At 36.3% G+C, this 19,246-nt stretch overlaps 1 protein-coding gene across 3 annotated transcripts in view; it reads right to left on the bottom strand.

Moving 5' to 3' along the window:
• The window catches only part of LOC150083113 (uncharacterized), an 87,311-nt gene that overhangs the window by 617 nt on the left and 67,448 nt on the right, over nucleotides 1-19,246 (bottom strand). The window lies entirely within an intron of this gene.

Raw genomic sequence — 19,246 nt, 5'->3', positions numbered from 1 at the left:
ATTTAGGCCCCAATGACTTTCACCTATTCTCAAATTTAAAGGAATACCTTTGGGCAAGAAATTTAGATAGCCAACCACACCATTTTTTTTTTTTTTTTACAGTAATTAAAGCCTTGGAACATCATTGGTAAAATGTGTTAGTGCTGCAGGCAATTATGTCTAAAAATAAAATACTTTCATTGTTGTCATCCTATTATTTCTACCTGAGGGGTAGAACTTCATCTCCTCTCATATGCATGTGTGCACATGCAAAATATCATCCTAGCTACATAAAGATATTTTCTTTATATTCTGCTAGTTGTCCATATAAAAATAAAAATTTGGAGTATCTTTTGGGAAAATTAAAGTCCTAATAACACAATGTGGTATTGATGTTCCAAATGAAATTTGTTAATCTACTTTGCATCTGAAGCATAGAAAAGGCACAGTAGATGCAATTTTCAAATTTGTTGACAGTAAAACTAGTGGTTATCAAATTTTTCAGCTGAGAGTATGCTAAAATTATGACCTATGATTGCAGCACCCTTTAGAACAGGATCATAATCTGGCCATTTTTCCATTCCATTTATTTACACACAATTTTATGTACATTCTCATAAGATATATATATATATATATATATATATTTTATGTACATTCTCATAAGATATATATATATATACACACACACACACACACACACACACAATTTATATACAAGATTATATAAAGTTTTATAAACATTATATCTCCATCTTTTTATATCTCAATCTTTGTACTCTGTTATGGTGCAGAAACTCAGCATAATGGACTGTTGTTATTTGGTTTTTATTAGCAACTAAAGCCATATTGCTACGGGGGATATGTGGTGGTCATTCCCTGACCTTTCCGCATCCTCTGTATTTGGTGGGCACAGGCTCGAACCCCGGTCTAATCAAGAAGCATGTGCTGCACACTGCTGCTCCTGCCCACCTGGCTATGGAGGCACCACATAATGGGCCTGAAAACGTGTAAGTGTATGTGTGTAAATATTAATGTGTGTTGTTTTGTTTGTGTCAGGTTACTTTGCCACCAAGGCTAGGAGGATGTTCTGGCAAAACAATTGTAACAATTATATTAACATATATACATGATTTTCTGAGGTCTTAGTCTTTTTCACCACAGTCCAAATGTTCTCAGTATATTTTCTTATTTTCAATGAAGTCACAAGGTAAACTGTCCAGTTTTATTTCATTCAAGAAAGAAGTCAGTCCCAGTAGTCTTCTCCATTCTGTGCCAGTATAAGTTATATAAAAAAAAAAAAAAAAAAAACTCTTCTTCAGATGGTTCTCTTCTAGTTGTTGAAGACTTCTAATTATTCTCTTTTTCCTGAGAATTCTAAACTAGGTCTTGCATATGATTTGGAATTCCAATGGCAGTGCATAGGTAAGCAAATGGAGTATTTTGCAATTTCAAAAGTTCACGTTGTGAAAAACACATTTCATTAAGTTCATGTAGTTTTCAAGTATATGTATGTTGTAGTTCATATCTATATGGTCACAAATCTAAGACTAGGTATAACTGTATATGTTTCAGAAGTTATTCTTGTAAACTGTTTCCATCCAGTTCCTTAGTTTTTAATTTCAGGTATCACTCCCCAGAACTAATCAACATTCGTTAGAGAATCCTGTTAACACCTGAGGGTCCCTGTATATCCTTCCATTACAGCTGTATCCAAGCATCCGATCTGCGACTTCCAACCAGCTGAGAAACTAATCAGATATTCTTAGTATGTGTTTCTTTAATAATTCATTTGTTAATTTACTTGAGGGTGAAGGGATCTTATTTCTAGTCTTCTTTTAAAAACAGTCACTGAAAATGTCCGTAAAGCATTAAAATTCCTACTGCTTTCGACCAAGGGACTTATGTTATCCTCTGTCAGATCCGGTACACTGCTAAACAAGTCTAGACATATCTGAAGATACTGTGGGCAGTCGAATAAAACATGAGAACATATTCCACAAGTGCAATAAGGGTCTGGCTCAAGTCCACATTCACATAATTAGAGGGAGCAATGTCCCTTTAATAAGTATGTTGTACTTATCAAAGGAGCAAACCAAGGATTTATTTCCTTGGTGGCAGTAAAGTCTACTTTGGTTATAAATTGCCTCGTAACTATTCCATGTTCGCTAGCATTCCACCAATCCTGCCACACAGATGCCAGATGTTCCCACAATCTTTTCTTCTCTTGTTTGACTTCATTCACTGGATCAGATGTTATTCCCATTAGTTCCAAAGTCAAACCTTTCCTGAGCTGACCTGTCATCCCCTTGAATACAATATACAGATCCAGGGGAATCGTTCCTGCTAAGACTTGTAATGCATTGTTTGATACAGTTCTAGAGGAATTTAAAATAGATCTTGGATCTATCTGACATGGATCTTTGAAGAGAAATAAATTTCATTTTAACCGTCTATGATACCAAATGGTTGATACATATGAGACTACTGTCAGAAAATATTGTTTTATAATATAAAAACAAGATCCTTTTACTAAGTCCCCATTCTTTCCTTGATATTCTTATTATTGAGGCAGTAAAATTCCTGATTTTATCTCTAAGTTTACATACATGTGGGCATTATAGCCAAAGTAGCTTATGCGCCATCAAACCTCCATATCAACATACATGTGGCAGAAAGCTTAATTTATCATCAATTAGGATGTCTAAATATTTGTTTTGGGATACATACAGGATTTGAGAGTTGTCTATCAAGGTCTTAGGAGGTCAATTATAGTTAAAATGAGCTTTGAAAGTCAGTTGGTCTTTGTTGGTGATATTTTTAGTTTGTTAAGTTTGGTTCATACAAATAGATCATTTAATATAATTTGCATTTTATCCTCAAGTATCCTCCTCGAACAGCCTTCAACAGCAATTACTAAGTCGTTGGTGTGTAAATGATTTTCATAGCCTGGTATTCTGTCATCTACTGATCTAAGACTGTTCCAGAGGAGAGGCCCCAGTACCGACCCCTAAGGGCATCCTCTGGAAACAGTAGCTGAATACACTAGGTGTTTTGCACAAATCCTAATGGATCTGTCCTGGAAGTAGAACCTGATGACTCTATAAGTATAGTTGTCACATCTTCCCAAGCACACGATTGGGCAAATATCACCCGGTGCCTGCCCTGGCACGATATCACAAACAGTATGATATGTACCTAACTCCCACACCCACTAGTGAAGTGCAAGACCAGTGGGTGCCAGCATTTCGCCCCTAGGATGCCCACTCCTAGGTAGGCTTGACGTAGCCCAGTGGTCAGGAGCGAGAGTGCATAGCACGCATTCCTTGAGTGGACCGGGGTTCAAGCCCGTGACTACTAAATACGATAAATATTTGTATTGATGATTTATTGTAAACTCTGACTTGGTTGTCGTGCCAGAGTATAAACAGATTTTTTTTTTTTTTTTGAACTCGCAAAAAAAAAATAAAAATAAATAAATTAATAAAATAAAACAATAAATTAAAAATAATAATAAATAAATAAAATAAAACAATAAATTTAAAAAAATAATAATAAATAAAATAAAAAAAATATATATATACAGGTGGGCCTCGATTAACGCGCTTAATTCGTCACGCGAGCGCATCGCGCAAAACGGAAACGCGTTAATCGAATATCATAACCAATAGGAAAAATTATAATTGGTACTTGACCTTCTGGAATGTCCATAAAGAATTTTAAATAACTTTTTAACTGCATGCCATGTAAAAGATAATAAAAATTATAGAATTAAATGTTTATTGTTCAAAATATATAATGGAGAAACTAACTATTTGCTACAGAAATATTTGAACACAGTCGTTTGAACAGTTTTGGCTTTCGTTTTTTCATCATACAATTTCCGATAGCCGACAACAAGCTTCTCTAGGCCCTGGCGAAATAACATGCTTCTTTTGATGTTAGGATCAACATCCATTACCTTTTGTTTAAGGTTCTCTGCGATACGAAAGATTTCGCCTAGTTCTTTTACCGTTATCTCCTTTGAGGTAACATTTTCATCTGGCTCACACTCTTTTTCTTCAGCTTCTTCGTGCGCACGCTGTTGCTCTATTTGAAGGAGATCATTGTCACTTAGCTGTTCTAAATGCGAATTCAGTGATTCTCGAACGTTAGCCGCATCCAAGCCTTTGAAACCAAGTTCATTACCAATATTAGTTATGTCTTCAATAACTTTTTGAACTGCATCTTTGAAGCAAGTAAAATCGTTTGCGCAGGGTAAAAGATGCTTCCAAACTGCTCTCATATTGCTGGCTGTCACTTCTTCCCATGCTGCATGAATGTTTTCAATGGCCAATCGTATGTTATATTTTTTCCAAAATTCTGGTACAGAAATTGCATTATCTCCTGTTATAGCTTCAAGTGCCTGTGCAAAGGTTCTGCGGAGATAGTAAGCCTTGAAAGTTGCAATCATCCCCTGGTCCATGGGTTGCAATAACGAAGTCGTATTCGCCAGTAAAAAAACAACTTTCACATTTTCATTTAAGTCACCAAGTGCAGAAGGATGTCCACGTGCATTATCTAAAAGCAACAGAGCTTTAAAAGTAAGATTATTTTTCTTGCAATAGGCTTCAACTGTTGGACAGAAATAAGACGTAAATCAGTCTTCAAATAGGGCTTTGGTCATCCATGCTTTTTTATTTGAACGAAAAATTACTGAAAGAGTGCGATGGCTGTATCCTTTTAAAGCCCTAGGATTTTGTGCAAGGTACACAAGCATGGGTTTCAATTTAAAATCACCTTCAGCGTTACCTCCTAATAAAAGTGTTAGTCGATCTTTTGAGACTTTATACCCAGGTTGTGATGCTTCATTTGCAGCCAAATAAGTTTTAGTTGGCATCCGTTTCCAAAATACGCCCGTTTCGTCTACATTAAATATTTGCCGATCGTCGTATTCAGCATCCTGAATGATTTTTTTGCAATTCTGCAGGAAATTTGGCTGCAGCATCTTCATCAGCACTAGCAGCTTCCTCTGTTACTTTAACATTATGCAGTCGTGCTTGATTTTTGAAACGTCCAAACCACCCTGAACTAGCAACAAACATTTCAGTCTCCCCTTGATATTTTGTTTCTTTGAGCTTAGTAAAAAGGTTAATAGCTTTGCTCTGAATATTGTCCTTAGATAATGGAATTATTTTTTGATTGCAATCTTCTATCCAAATTGATAAAAGACTTTCCATTTCAATCATTATTAGAGTTCTGTTTCTGGTATTTTGTAAGACAAAAGAAGATGATGAAACTTTACCTTTCTCTTTATATTCGTTCATACGGCTCAAGATAGTTCGTACGGTAGACTCACTGTATCCTAGATCTCTTACAATTTTCGCATGGTTTGCACCACGTTCATGTTTTTTAATAACTTCAAGTTTATCAGCTAAAGTAATAACTTTTCGTTTTTTTTTATTACAATCACGTTTTTCACTCTTTCTTTTATCCATAATTAACAGGGGTAGAAAATTAGAATTTTTAAATACGTCTGCACGTGACTTTATTAGGTGGAGACAAACAAGTAACACGTCTACTTAGTTGATGAAACACACTGAGACGGGAAGTGGACAAACGCTTGTTTATTGGCAGTCAGACATTTAGTGCGCGATTCAAATCTTTTTCAACTATCAGAAATAAAAGATCGCATTAACTGGAAATTTGAATCGCGTAAAGTAAAAAGTGGTATCTGAAAACCGTGTTAATCGAACTCGCGTTAAGCGAGGCCTGCCTGTATATACACACCCCAGGAGATAACTCCCAAATACGGGGTATGATCTCCCAACCTGAATCCACAGGAAGCCCGGGGGGGGGGGGAGATATACAGGCATAATTAATATAAACATATTAGTAACATCATTAATGCAATTATTCAGTAATAGTACTAACTGACAACAACCTCCTCTTTCTAAAAACTATTCTACAAAAATGCTGTAATGCATCATAATTAACAGCTGAAGATAACAACACTGCCTCATTCCCCTGCCAAAATTAGCCACCAAATGTATCAGCTCACATCTGAAATCATCATACAACACATGATCCCATGACTCTACCATGTCACAAACACAGTAGGGCTCATCTTCCAATCCTAACTGATGTAATTTCGCTGTCAGTGAACCATGTCTTTTATGTATGAACCCTCCATACAAGGATAAAACCACTCGTTTAATTTATTCTTATAATTAAATTGTAATTATGACTCTAAGTATAGTTGTCACATCTTCCAAAGCACACAATTGGGCAAATATCACCTGGTGCCTGCCCTGGCACGAAAAGCCAGGCCTAGGCATCCTCTGGAAATAAAAGAGTATGTTGTCCTACAAGTTACACTTAAGTCCCAACGCTCCTACCACAAATTAACTAACTTAGATAAGACATCCCACTTGTTTTCTGTAATCGTTAATGATGGATTTACAGTAATACCCAAAAAAGTTATTTGACCTCCCTTACTTAAATAATAACAGAATGATCTATATACAAGAAATAAATCCAAAGGCATCACCCCAGCTAAAACTTGCAATGCATGGGTTGACACCGTCTTACATGCCCGTAACACAGTAACATAACTCTTTGTGGAGACAATTTCTTCTTAAATTTTACCCGAGTGGTTCTTGCATACCAAACAGAGGCGGCATAAGTAACTATTGATATAAAAATAGCATTATAATATAAACGTATAACCTTCTTACCTAAACTCCAATCATTTCTAGTTAACCTAATGATGGAAGCGGTATAATTTTTAACCTTAGAACTCAGGTAATCTAAATGCGGTGTAAATTGCAATGTCGTCATCATCCACCGGAGTTCTACGGTGGATGATGACGAGAGAGGTAGCAGAAGTAAAAGGCAAAGGAATGGGTTTTAATTTCAGAAAAGGAAATTACGATGCCTTAAGGTACTACATGGCCTCTATTAACTGGGTAGATATCGCGCTGAGAATGAATACAATTGAACTGTGGTACGCTTTTAAAACATTAATCACAGATGCCTTGAATGTGTATATACCATTTAAAAAAATACTCCACGAGAAGGGTTCCAAGTTCGATGAATAGTGAAGTTGCCACATTACTTGAGCAGAAAAAGGTGGCATGGAAAGGTTACAGAGCAATAAAAAGTACTGAAGCCTATAACAGCTACAAATTGATCTGTAATAGAGCCACAGAAAAGGTTTGACAGGCAAAGGCAGTTTATGAGAAATCACTAGCAAACAGAGCAAAGAGGGGGGGATAAAGAATTCTTCACATATATAAATGCCAAGAAGAGCAGGACAAACCAGATCGGACCTTTACGTAAGGGAAAGGGGATAGTAATAAAGACACCAGCTGCCGTTGCAGATGAACTCAACAGTTATTTTGCATCGATATTTACAAATGAAAAGCCTTTTGTGGCAATGGGAAATTGTGGGAGCGAAGTTAAAAAATATGTAATTAATGATATTGAAAGTTCGCAAGATTATTTAATGAAAAAACTTTCGAGCCTACAGACCAGTAAGGCTCCTGGAGTTGATGGAACATACCCTATAATCTTAAGAGAGGTGGCAAGCGAGTGCATTGAGCCATTGAGGCTAATTATGCGAGCATCACTAGACTCTGGGGAGATTCCCTTGGATTGGAAAAGTGCAAATGTATCTCCCATACATAAGGGTGGCTCTAAAAGTGAAGTTGGAAATTATCGACCTGTCAGTCTGACTTCAGTAGTAGGGAAAATCATGGAGGCAATGATCAAGGGTGGAATTCAGAATCATTTGGATCGAATTGAAATTCTCAAGGATACTCAGCATGGTTTTGTAAAGGGAAAATCATGTTTAACAAATCTGGTTCGCTATTTCGAAAGGGTCACTCACGAGCTGGATTTAGAGAATAATTTCGACATTGTTTATTTAGATTCCAGCAAAGCTTTTGACTCAGTCCCACATGAGCGGTTGCTTTATAAGCTGGAACAGGTTGGAATCACTGGGAAAATCCTTAGATGGATAGAAGGATGGCTTCAGGGCAGGAGGCAGAGGGTTGTGATAAATGGCTATTCCTCAGATTGGGTTGATGTAAGAAGTGGGGTTCCCCAAGGATCAGTATTAGGACCACTGTTGTTTTTAATTTTCATAAACGACATTGATGAAGGGATAGAGGGCGTGATGTCTAAATTTGCAGATGATGTTAAAATTGGTAGAGTAGTTAATGATCACTGTCAAGCTGAGCTTCTTCAGAGAGACCTAGATAGACTTCAAGAATGGTCAGAAAAATGGCAGCTGTGCTTTAATCCAACAAAGTGTAAGGAATTACACCTGGGAAACAGTAATCCCAAAATAACTTATTCACTTGGTGGAGTTCAACCAAACCCAGTACTGGAGGAAAGGGACTTGGGTGTTACGATACGGTCAACCATGAAATTCTCTGAACATTGTAAACAGGTTGCAAGTAAGGCTCATGGTGTCCTATCGATGATCTATCGAACTTTTGCAAGTAGAGATAGGGACGTGATAATCCCATTATATAACGCTTATGTTAGACCACACTTGGAATACTGTGTTCAAGTATGGAGACCGCACCTAAAGAAAGACATCGAGCTTCTTGAAAGGGTGCAAAGAAGGGTAACTTGTCTGGTGAGATCGGCAAAAGGGTAACTCGCCTGGTGAGATAGGCAAAGGGCGTCCTTATGAAGAAAGCCTTTGAATATGTGGGTTGCAGAGTTTGGAAACTAGACACTTTAGAGGAGATTTGATTGAGGTGTTTAAGGCTCTGAGAGGCATCAGTAAAATGAATGAGGACAAAATTTTCAAGATTATAAATGATGCTAGAACTAGGGGACATAAATTCAAGTTACGGGGGGAAATGTTTAGATTGGACTGCAGGAAGTTTTATTTTAGCCAGCGAGTTATAAATTACTGGAATAAGTTGCCTTCATGGGTGGTAGAGGCCGACAGTTTGGGAAAATTCAAAGGTCATCTGGATAGTACTTTCGGGTAAGGGAAGCGCATAGGATGATAGGTTTAATTTTCTTTTTATTTATATTTTATTTTTTTTATTTATTAATTATTATTATTTAGTTATTTATTTTATTTATTTTTTGTTTTTATCATTGTTTTGTTCGGGGTTTTTTTTTTTTTTTTTTTTTGGCTGGTGCAGCATAAGCCATAGGCTTTCTTGCACCATGCAGCCGTTACTAATACTAAAAAAAAAAAAAAAATTACTAAAAAAATTATCATCAACAATTCCTACTAGGTATTTAACTTAAGAAACTAAAGGAATCTGTTTACCATTTATTTTTAATCTGGGTGGTCTATTGTAATTCAGCTTTCCTTTTAATAACATCATAACTGTTTTATTGGAAGAGATCTTTAATTTGTTTAATTCAGCCCACTTGATTATATCTGGAATAATCATATCTAACCTACTTTCCAAAACTGCCTTTGACTTTCCAGTTATTGTTATTATTTGGTTTTTTTAGGAGCATTAGCAACTAAGGCCATATTGCTCCAGGGATATGCGGTGGTCATTCTCTGACCTTTCCGCATCCTCCGTATTTGGCGGTCACAGGCTCGAACCCTGGTCAATCAAGAAGCGTGTGCTACGCACTGCTGCTCCTGCCCACCTGGCTACTTAGGCGCCTACTTTCCAGTTAAGCATAAAGCCAAATCATCTGCATAAGCCACCTTATAGCAGTGAGCTGTGGATCTACTCAACCACTGGTTTAAAACAAGATTCCACAATGAGACCTAAATCAGAACCCTGTGGGCAACCATGATTAATATCTCTTTCATACCTTAAATGTTGAGATTTAACTATTATTTTCCTCCCAATCAAATAATTCCTAATGATCTGATATAATAGCTAGTAACAACTTAAATCTCTAAGTGAGGCAAGAACGCTTTGATACCAAATGGTATCAAATGCTTCCTCAAAATCAACAAACACAACAAGTGCATATTTCTTTATAGTATTAAACACTGTAACAAATTAAATCCTGTATGGTGTCCTCATTGAACATTTTTTTTAAAAACCATACTGATGCTTAAATTCTAACTCCTTATCTCTAAACAACTGTTCTAGTCTTAACAATATCAGTCTTTCAAATATTTTCCCCAAATTTGCCAATAATGAAATGGGTCTATACCCACGTGGGTCTGTAATGAGTTTAGCAGGTTTCTTCAACAATTTTAACAAAGCAATCTTCCAAAAACCAGGGTAATCCCCCTGTAACATACACTTATTATACATATTCATCAAAACTTCTGGGTATAATTCAGCACACTTACTAATACAATTATTTTAAATCATATCAATTCCTGGTGTCCTATTTTCATTCACATTAGAACAAATTGTTTTCACTTCACTAATACTAAACAGATCAAGCTCCCCCCCCCCCCCATCCATCCATTCCCGGGAGAGGAATAGGAGAAATTTAATATACTCATAACCCTCACAATCTGCTTCTTTTCTGTTTTTTTTTTTTTTTTTATGCTGTTTTTTAATTACATTTTACATATATAATTTTTTTTCTGTTAAATTGTTTTTTCCCCCACACATCCATTCTCTTTCTCACACCGGGGGGAAATACAATGGTGTTGTGAAATTTAAAATAAAATACTCTTAAGCGTTACTCCCCCTACAGTGCAAGACGATACATTCTTCCCAACCTACCTTGAAAACCTTCACAAGGATAGGAATCTCCCCTCCACAAACACCTTCAGGTGTGGAATAACTATGCACCTGTACACCATAGGGTAGGTCAGGTACTGCTAACACCTTTGGATGTGGGATGCCAAATTGCATTCCTCCTTGCAGGGTTCTCTGGCCATGCAAACTTTTACTGTCCCTGGGCTCGGGTTGGCTTCCTGGACAAGGGGGGGGGGATGTCCAATCTTTCCCTTCCCTGCCTCTCTCATCTGGAGGAGACCTTTCCCCATCTTTCCGTCTTCTTCTCCACTTTGACTCCCATTCTTCGACTATCACATTTGCTCACGCCAGTTTTTTTTTTTTTTTTTAACTTGAACTTCGTCAGGAAGCTCAGGTAACCCTGGCGGAGACCAGCCAGAAAATGGACAGCCTGGCTCACCTTCTAGTGGTGGTGGTGGTGGCAGGCCCCTGCAACCAAGTGGCCAAAGAAACAACAGAACACAATACTATACACCAAGATGAATGAGTGTGAGTGAAAAAAAATATATATATATATAAAAACTTTGGGGGAAAAAAATTATAAATTTTTTTTTTAAATTTTTGCCAGCTAACATATCTCACCCCTGGAGTGGGATGGGCAGTTTGACCTTCATACCAGATTCAACACTACATAGACATGACAACCATCACCGACAAAGACATTCTGCAGCTTTGCTGCCGACATGCCATTGGCAATCTGAACTGGGTACTCTAACCCGATTCCCTTTAAAACCCCATCCCCAGGCAGGGGAGGGAGGAGACAGGTCTCTGTCTCCTCCCCTCCCCTCCCTGCCTCCCCCATACTTCACCTGGTGGGGCTTATCTCCACTGACCTCTTTGGGGATGGCTACTCTATCGTCCCTATCCTTCTATTTGTTTTTCCCCCAATCTTCAGTCTCCTCCCCTCTCTCTCTCACTAAACCGACCAGGTGCACCCCTTAACAATGCCGCCAAATTCTAATCAATGTCTAAATTCTACCGCTTTCTTGTAAATCTCTTTCGGCCAAATTCTAGTGTACTCCTTTTTTTTCTTTAGGCCTTGCCACTGAAATCCTTGGAAATTAGGTGGTGGAGCCTGCCAGAGTACTTAAATAATCTACTGGGTGCCTGACCTGCCTCCTCATGGCAAAGTGTGGGAACGGATGGGTCCCAATAGGGGCCCAACGGCTAAATGGTCAGAGAAACAACAGAACATAACGCTACACAACAGACCACTCTCCACACACTTTTTAAATCTCTGGCCTCCACAGAGTTCTGTGTCACTCACAAAGAATACAATGGGGGGACCCCCCCCGGTGCAATCAGACAACTAACACACTTTACTATACACCAGCATTTCCCAAACTGTGTTCCGCGGAACACTAGTGTTCCATGAAATGTGAACAAGTGTTCCATGAAACGTAATTAATAATTTAAAAAATAAAATAAATAAATTTGTAATGTACACAAATATTTGTACATTTGCATATTTGTAGCATACACCACTTTTGTATCATTACAATTTTTAAAATTATTTTTTTTCGGTTATTAATATACTGTACTGACATCAACTAATAATCAAATAGCGTGTGGAACACTATTTTGGTGGGCTTTTGCATAGAGAAGTATGAATGGAGGTAATGACATCTATGAAAAAGTAGCAATGTAGTGATCTAATATGCCATTTTTATGTGATTTAGCCTGAGTACACAGGTTGAAAGAGATTGGGAAGCAAACCAATATTGTAACTAAACTCACTTCCTTGTATATTTTTTTTTTTTTTTTTTTTTATAATTATCAGCATTTCGATATATTATTATTAAAATAAATGACCATGGATTTGTGGTTGAAAAAAAGGAACTTTAAAAGGAGAAGCAAGTACTTCTAGTATTGCAACTGTGGTCGATGAAAACTAACACAATATTGTCACACTTCAAAGTGAGGATGAGCAATGATAGCCTTTTATTCCCCAAAAATCTGGAGTGAAAAAATTAGAATCAACTAATAAAAGACCAAAACAAAAGTATTATGACAGTCATTTGAATTTCGGCTTGACATGTTGGAAATAAAGATGCTCCTGATGCACAGTGCATCATATGTAATAAAATATTAACAAACAATTCTTTGGCTACCGCTGAACTTGTGTTTCATAAGTGTTCCCTAATATAAGTGTTACGTAAATTTATTGTGAGATGAAAAGTGTTCTGTGACTAAAAAAGTTTGGGAAATGCAGCTATACACATGCAACATGCCATGCATACTTCTGACATTTAGATTCTGTATACTTCACATGGCACAGTTGTGGGAGACCACTGGCCCTAAATATTATATAGTGAGATTTCTGACATATGCCATCTATCCTTGCCTACAGCAATAAAACCTTTTATATTTCAGGCAATAATACTGGAAATTATGAACTACTCAAGAAATCATATTATTATGGATTGCAATGTAGTATTCCATACTGTTAAACTCTATAAATTGGTAAATTGTATATGTCACTTTGAAATTTCAGGGAGAATATTAGCTTGATCCCACCAACTTCTTTCATAACATGCGCCATCAGAATTATGACTTGCATCTGACTCAGTTTTTAAGCTTTGTATTGCTAGTCAGTTAAAATGCTAGCCAATGTGAATTGCAATACCTGATTTTTGATGTGAAAACATCTTTGGTGACACCTACTAAATTTCAGACCAAAGTAAAACCAATCTGTCACGAAAATGTGAAACGGAAATGATGCAAATTACATTAATGCAAGTTACAGTCACTAACTTCAAATTCAGTAGAGTAAGGAGCAGGTGTGAGCATAAGATGTTACATCATTCAAACTGAAGTAAAACTGATTGATAACAAAAATGTGAGTATGGAGGATGTCATTCAGGAAGTAGCATGTGTGAGCTTATGCTGAAGCCCACTACTTCCTAAATGATGCTAACTCAATCACTAACATTGATTTGGTAGAGTAAATAGTGCGCATGAGCATAAAATGTTACATCATTCATAATTTCAGTTCTAGCTGTTTGATTTTAAAACGATTCTGATTTTCGTCAAAGATATTTTCACATAAAACATCTTTCATGCACAGTTTTTTTTACATTCGTGATACTCAAATATGAAAGCACGACGAAACAAATGGCCCTCAGTCCCCAGCAGCTTTCACTCTCCCTCTTACGGCAGCGAGAGGATTAGAGTGGAAGCAGAGGGTGCTAAGAATCTCTGGGTACGACCAGGCTGCCATGCACGGAAACTGAACTTGGCCTGTTATAACGTAAGAACACTCATCGGTGAAGACAGGATATTAGAGCTGGAAAAGGAATTAGAAAATGTGAATTGGAATATCATCGGTTTGGCTGAAACAAGAAGAAGAAATGAATCACTTATAAGTTTATCAAGTGGAAATCTGCTGTACACCAATGGAAACAGTGAAAGGAGTGAAGGTGGAGTTGGCATTCTGGTCCATAAAGATATAAAAAACAACATTTTGGAATTCAAAAGTACATCACCAAGAGTTTCAAGACTAATACTCAAGATTTCTAAGAGGTACAAGATGAAGATTATAATGATTTATGCACCAACATAGAGCCATGATGATGAAGCGGTTGAAGAAATGTACACTGAAATTGAGAGTCTTCTAGATGAGCAGAAAACCCACTACACTATTATTATGGGAGACTTCAATGCTAAGGTTGGAAAAAGACAAAACAGCACAGAAAGGAGAACTATAGGAAATTTTGGAATTGGTGAAAGAAATGAAAGAGGTGAAAGACTTGTGGAATTTGCAGAATCTCAAGGACTGTCAGTAATGAACACTTTTTTCAAGAAAAGGGTGAACAGAAAGTGGACATGGAAGAGTCCAAATGGATTAACTACTAATGAAATCGACTTCATCCTCACTAATAGAAGATATATTGTGAATGATGTCACCGTCCTAAATAAGGTAAATGTTGGACGTGATCACAGAATGGTAAGATGTACACTTGATATAGATGTAGGAAAGGAAAGGAAAAAACTGACTCGAGTAAATAATACAAAGGTCTTTGAGATAACAGAAGAGGAGAAAAAGCAGTATGTACTGGAACTTAAGAACAAGTATGAGCTTCTGCAGACTGCTGAGGACCAAGATATCGACGAGGAATATTACAACTTTTTGAAAGTGATAAAGCCCAAGAAACCTATAGGGAAAAAGAAATCCAAAGAAGAAAAAATTAGTCAAGAAACACTTGTCATGATGAACCGAAGACGACAAATGAAAAGCAAGAAAAACACTGACAGGGAGAAAATTGAGTATACTGAGTTATGCAAAGCCATTAGAAAGAGACTCAGAGAGGACATAAGAAGATTTAACACAGGAAAAGTAGAACAAGCATTAAGGGAAAACAAAGGATTTAAATCAGCAGCCATGAGCAGTAATACAGAAAGACAAATGATACTGAAACTGAAGAATAGCGATGGTGTACTTATAAACAGCAGAAAAGGCATAATTCAAATAACAGAAGACTACTATAGAGAATTATACAAGGAGCAGGGGAATGATTCCAGCAGTGGGGAAGATGGATTGCAAAGTAGCAACACATACGACATACCCAATATTCTTCCTGATGAGGTAGAACATGCATTGAAGAAAATGAAGAATCAGAAAGCCCCGGGGGAAGATGAAGTTACTGTAGAGTTGTTAAAATTGGGAGGAAGAGACATAACACAAAAACTGGCAAGGCTCTTCACAAAGTGCATTAGAAAAGGTGTGACGCCTAAGCAGTGGAATAATGCAATCATAGTTTTGCTGCATAAGAAAGGAGATAAATCAGAAATTGGAAATTATAGACCAATTAGCTTGTTATCCCACATCTATAAGTTGTTCACAAGGGTCATTACTAACAGATTAGAAAGAATACTGGATGAGAATCAACCGAAAGAGCAAGCTGGCTTTAGGACAGGATTCTCAACTATGGATCACCTTCATGTAATATCACAGCTAATGGAGAAAGCAAATGAATATAAAACACCATTATGCCTGGCATTTGTGGATTATGAAAAGGCATTTGACTCCATACAGCATAAGGCAATGTTTCGGGCACTGGAAAGACAAGGCATTGATACCCCATATATTATGATTTTGAAGAAAATATACGAGAGTGCTACCTCCTTTATTAGACTAGACAAAGACAGTAGGAAATTTAAAATTGAGAAAGGAGTTCGACAAGGAGACACTATCTCCTAAGCTGTTTACTGCTGCCCTTGAGGAAGCTTTCAGAAGATTAGACTGGTCGCAGAAAGGAGTCAATGTGAACGGAGAGTACCTAAACCATTTGCGATTTGCAGATGACATTATGGTCATAAGCCATGATCCCAAAGAATTAGAGGAAAATCTTAATCAGTTATGCACAGCTAGTAAGGATTTTGGACTAAAGATGAATATGGCTAAAACAAAAGTAATGATGAACAAGTATGCCACAGAAAGAGACATAATGATTGAAGGAGCAGTAATTGAAAAGGTGGAGTCATATACTTATTTGGGACAAGTTATTAGCTGTAATAATGATAAATGGCTGGAAGTCAAGAGAAGAATAAATTTTGGATGGATAGTATTCAGGAAATATAGTCACATATTGAAGAGCAATATCCCAGTTTGTCTGAAACGTAAAATAATGGACCAATGTATACTCCCCACCATGACTTATGGAAGTGAAACTTGGGCACTCACCAAAAGAATGGAAGAGAAGCTGAGAACCACACAGCGAAGAATGGAACGAATCATATTGGGAATAAGACTGTTAGATAAGAAAAGAAACACATGGATTAGGCAACAAACTCAAGTAAAGGACATTCTTATCAAAACTAAAGAACTAAAATGGTCTTGGGCAGGACACATAGCTCGAAGACATGATGACAGATGGACTAAGAAAATAACAGAATGGTATCCAAGAGGAGCTAGAAGAAAACCTGGAAGACAAAGGCGGAGATGGATAGATGAAATTCATGAGTTTGTGGGTAGTAAATGGATGTCCAGTGCTCAAAACAGAAGCAACTGGAAAGTTGCTGGAGAGGCCTTCATCCTGCAGTGGATTGAAAATGGCTGATGATGATGATGATGATGATACTCAAATATAACATTTTTACAAGATCGTTATAAAGATGTTGTTAGATAGAGGATTAAACATCTTTATAAAAATTACAGATCGTATAGCTTTATATAAAGCACAGTAATAACTCAGCTAATTCAGTTCTTTCAGACATTGCACACAGTGCAGATTTAAACTGCCACCAATTACTCTACATTAATAAAAATCTAAATACACCTTTAACTGCAGCTAACCAGCAGAATCAAGGATAAGACTCATCCCCATCACTGCTAACTTTGGCTTTCAAAAAAAAGTTGTAGATTAGGTATTTGTAGGAAATATCAGGTTTTTTTGGCCAAACAGGAGGGAAAAAAGGTTTTATTTAAATTCCACACTGCACTAGAAATTAAATCTCCCTGACAAAATACACATTATATATTAAAATACAGCCATAGGATTGTTTACAAAAGTGTAGTAATAAATAAGTTAATTGAGATCTTTCAAATGCTCTTCATGCTACACATTCCAACTGCCATCCTATTCAGTTCTACATTAATGCAAGGCAAGATACACTTTCTGTCACAGCCGATCACCAGAATGAATGATAAGATTGCCTCCTTGTAGGTGCCAAATTTTTAGTTTCAAAAACTGAAGATTAGGTAAGTATAGGAAGGAGGAAAGCTTATGGTGTTTTAAAGTCCACACTGCACTAGAAATTAAATTTCACTGACATAATACACATTTTTGTATTAAAATACAGCCAAATTTTTTACCAGTGGAGTTATGCTTTTAAACAGTTTAACTAACATTTTTTATCTGTGTATTTCTTTCTCTTTGGATTATTTGAGCAGACATTAACCAATTATGACTGCTTCAAGAAAGATACTGTAGCAAATACTGCACTTCTACAGAAACTTTTGCTCTGCTGGAATCATTTTTATTTATAACAATGGCACTGCTTTTTAAATTTAGATATCAAGATCATTTACAAAACTTCCCATAAAGAAATCCGAATTCAGTACCCTCCCCGCCACGCACACACACATCTGGTTCAATATTCTCTCACACTCGGAATAGGTATGAGGAATTATTAAAATGCCACGCATTACTTGTTATATTTCATGCTTCTTTGGGCACTTGTCAGTTTCCTGATAGAGGAACACTGTACACCAATTCTTTCTTCCTTTATAATAGTATTTGGTACATTCTCACACTGAAATTTACAGAACTGATCTGCAAAATATCTACTGCTTTACCTTCAATGACATTAAGAAGATAAAACTTTTTTTGTGTGTGAAATCAATTTGTTTCAATTTAGTACAAAAAGTTTTAGCTGAGTTTTCTCTAAATATGATTACTGGATGATGACCTGGCTTCCAATGACTCAGTTGGGAAACTTGCTATTTATGGATTTTGTTTGAAGCTAGTAGACTCAAATACTGTCAGGAAATACTTTAGCCCCTAGGAATTAACCACAGAAACTCAACTAGCAGCCAAACTAAGTCCTCAGTTTTCTGCATCTAACAAACTTATCCATTAAACTCCTATAGGTTATACTGAGTGTACTAAATATTCAAAATTGTAACACTTTGTTAGATCATATCGGCATATAAATCACCTTGATGGCACAATGTGTAAATTTGCACTAACAATTTTTTTTTTTAAATATTGTATGTTGGCTTTCGGTGAAATTCTACTATCAACTTGTTTTGACAATAATAACATTATCTATGTAATTGTCTCTCACTGGTCTTTTATAATTGTCAATGACAAAGAAGACAGCTTTCAATAATTTACTGAGGCGGAAAGAAATGTTTTTGTTCAATGTCTAAACTCTGCAACACAAATTATAGATCAAAACACGTAATTTATTTCCTTTGAAAATAAATTTTTTAATCGTATTAGTTTTTAATAAACTTTAAGCTCTTTTACAAATGTTTATTGTTTTTTAAATTGAGAGAGGATATCAACCCTGGACCATACCATAAGGTATGCATTGCAGCATTTGCTTCTTTTTTTAATGATTAATTAAAAAAGTATGGCAAAATATTTTCGCACCTATTTAGCACAGCTGCATTCTTTAAAGAAATTAAGAAAAAATGAACAGGATTTTCTAAAAATTCCAATTTTAACAGTTTTACTATTTTTTTATAAAGGAAAAAGATGGATAAAAACAATGTTTTTATTTTCAAAAAGACAAAAAAAAAAAAGCTATGGTACCAACTCTAATATGATGCTGGGATGAAGAGGAGGGAGGAGAAGTCAGAAAAATAGAATCTCCATCATAAATCTGAAGAGTCAGCAACTATGCTTCCTAGTACATTTCAGAAAGAAAAACAAACCAACCAGAAAAAAAAAGTGAAAAAAAGGAAAGAGGTTATAACCATTCTGAATCCTTCATGCAAATAACTTAAGAGAACATTGGTTAACCTTCCAATATAAATGCTAATCTACTAGATATGCAAGATAATATACCCTAAAATTTATTATAAAGAAATTTTTCCACAGAACAAAGGTAGAGTAGACTTTCAGAATAATGGAACCTTC

The sequence above is a fragment of the Mastigoproctus giganteus genome, chromosome 7 (assembly GCF_048544385.1).
Source record: "Mastigoproctus giganteus isolate SK-2022 chromosome 7, ASM4854438v1, whole genome shotgun sequence".
Classification (NCBI taxonomy): Eukaryota; Metazoa; Arthropoda; class Arachnida; order Uropygi; family Thelyphonidae; genus Mastigoproctus; species Mastigoproctus giganteus.
This window is presented reverse-complemented; position numbering and strand designations above follow the sequence as displayed.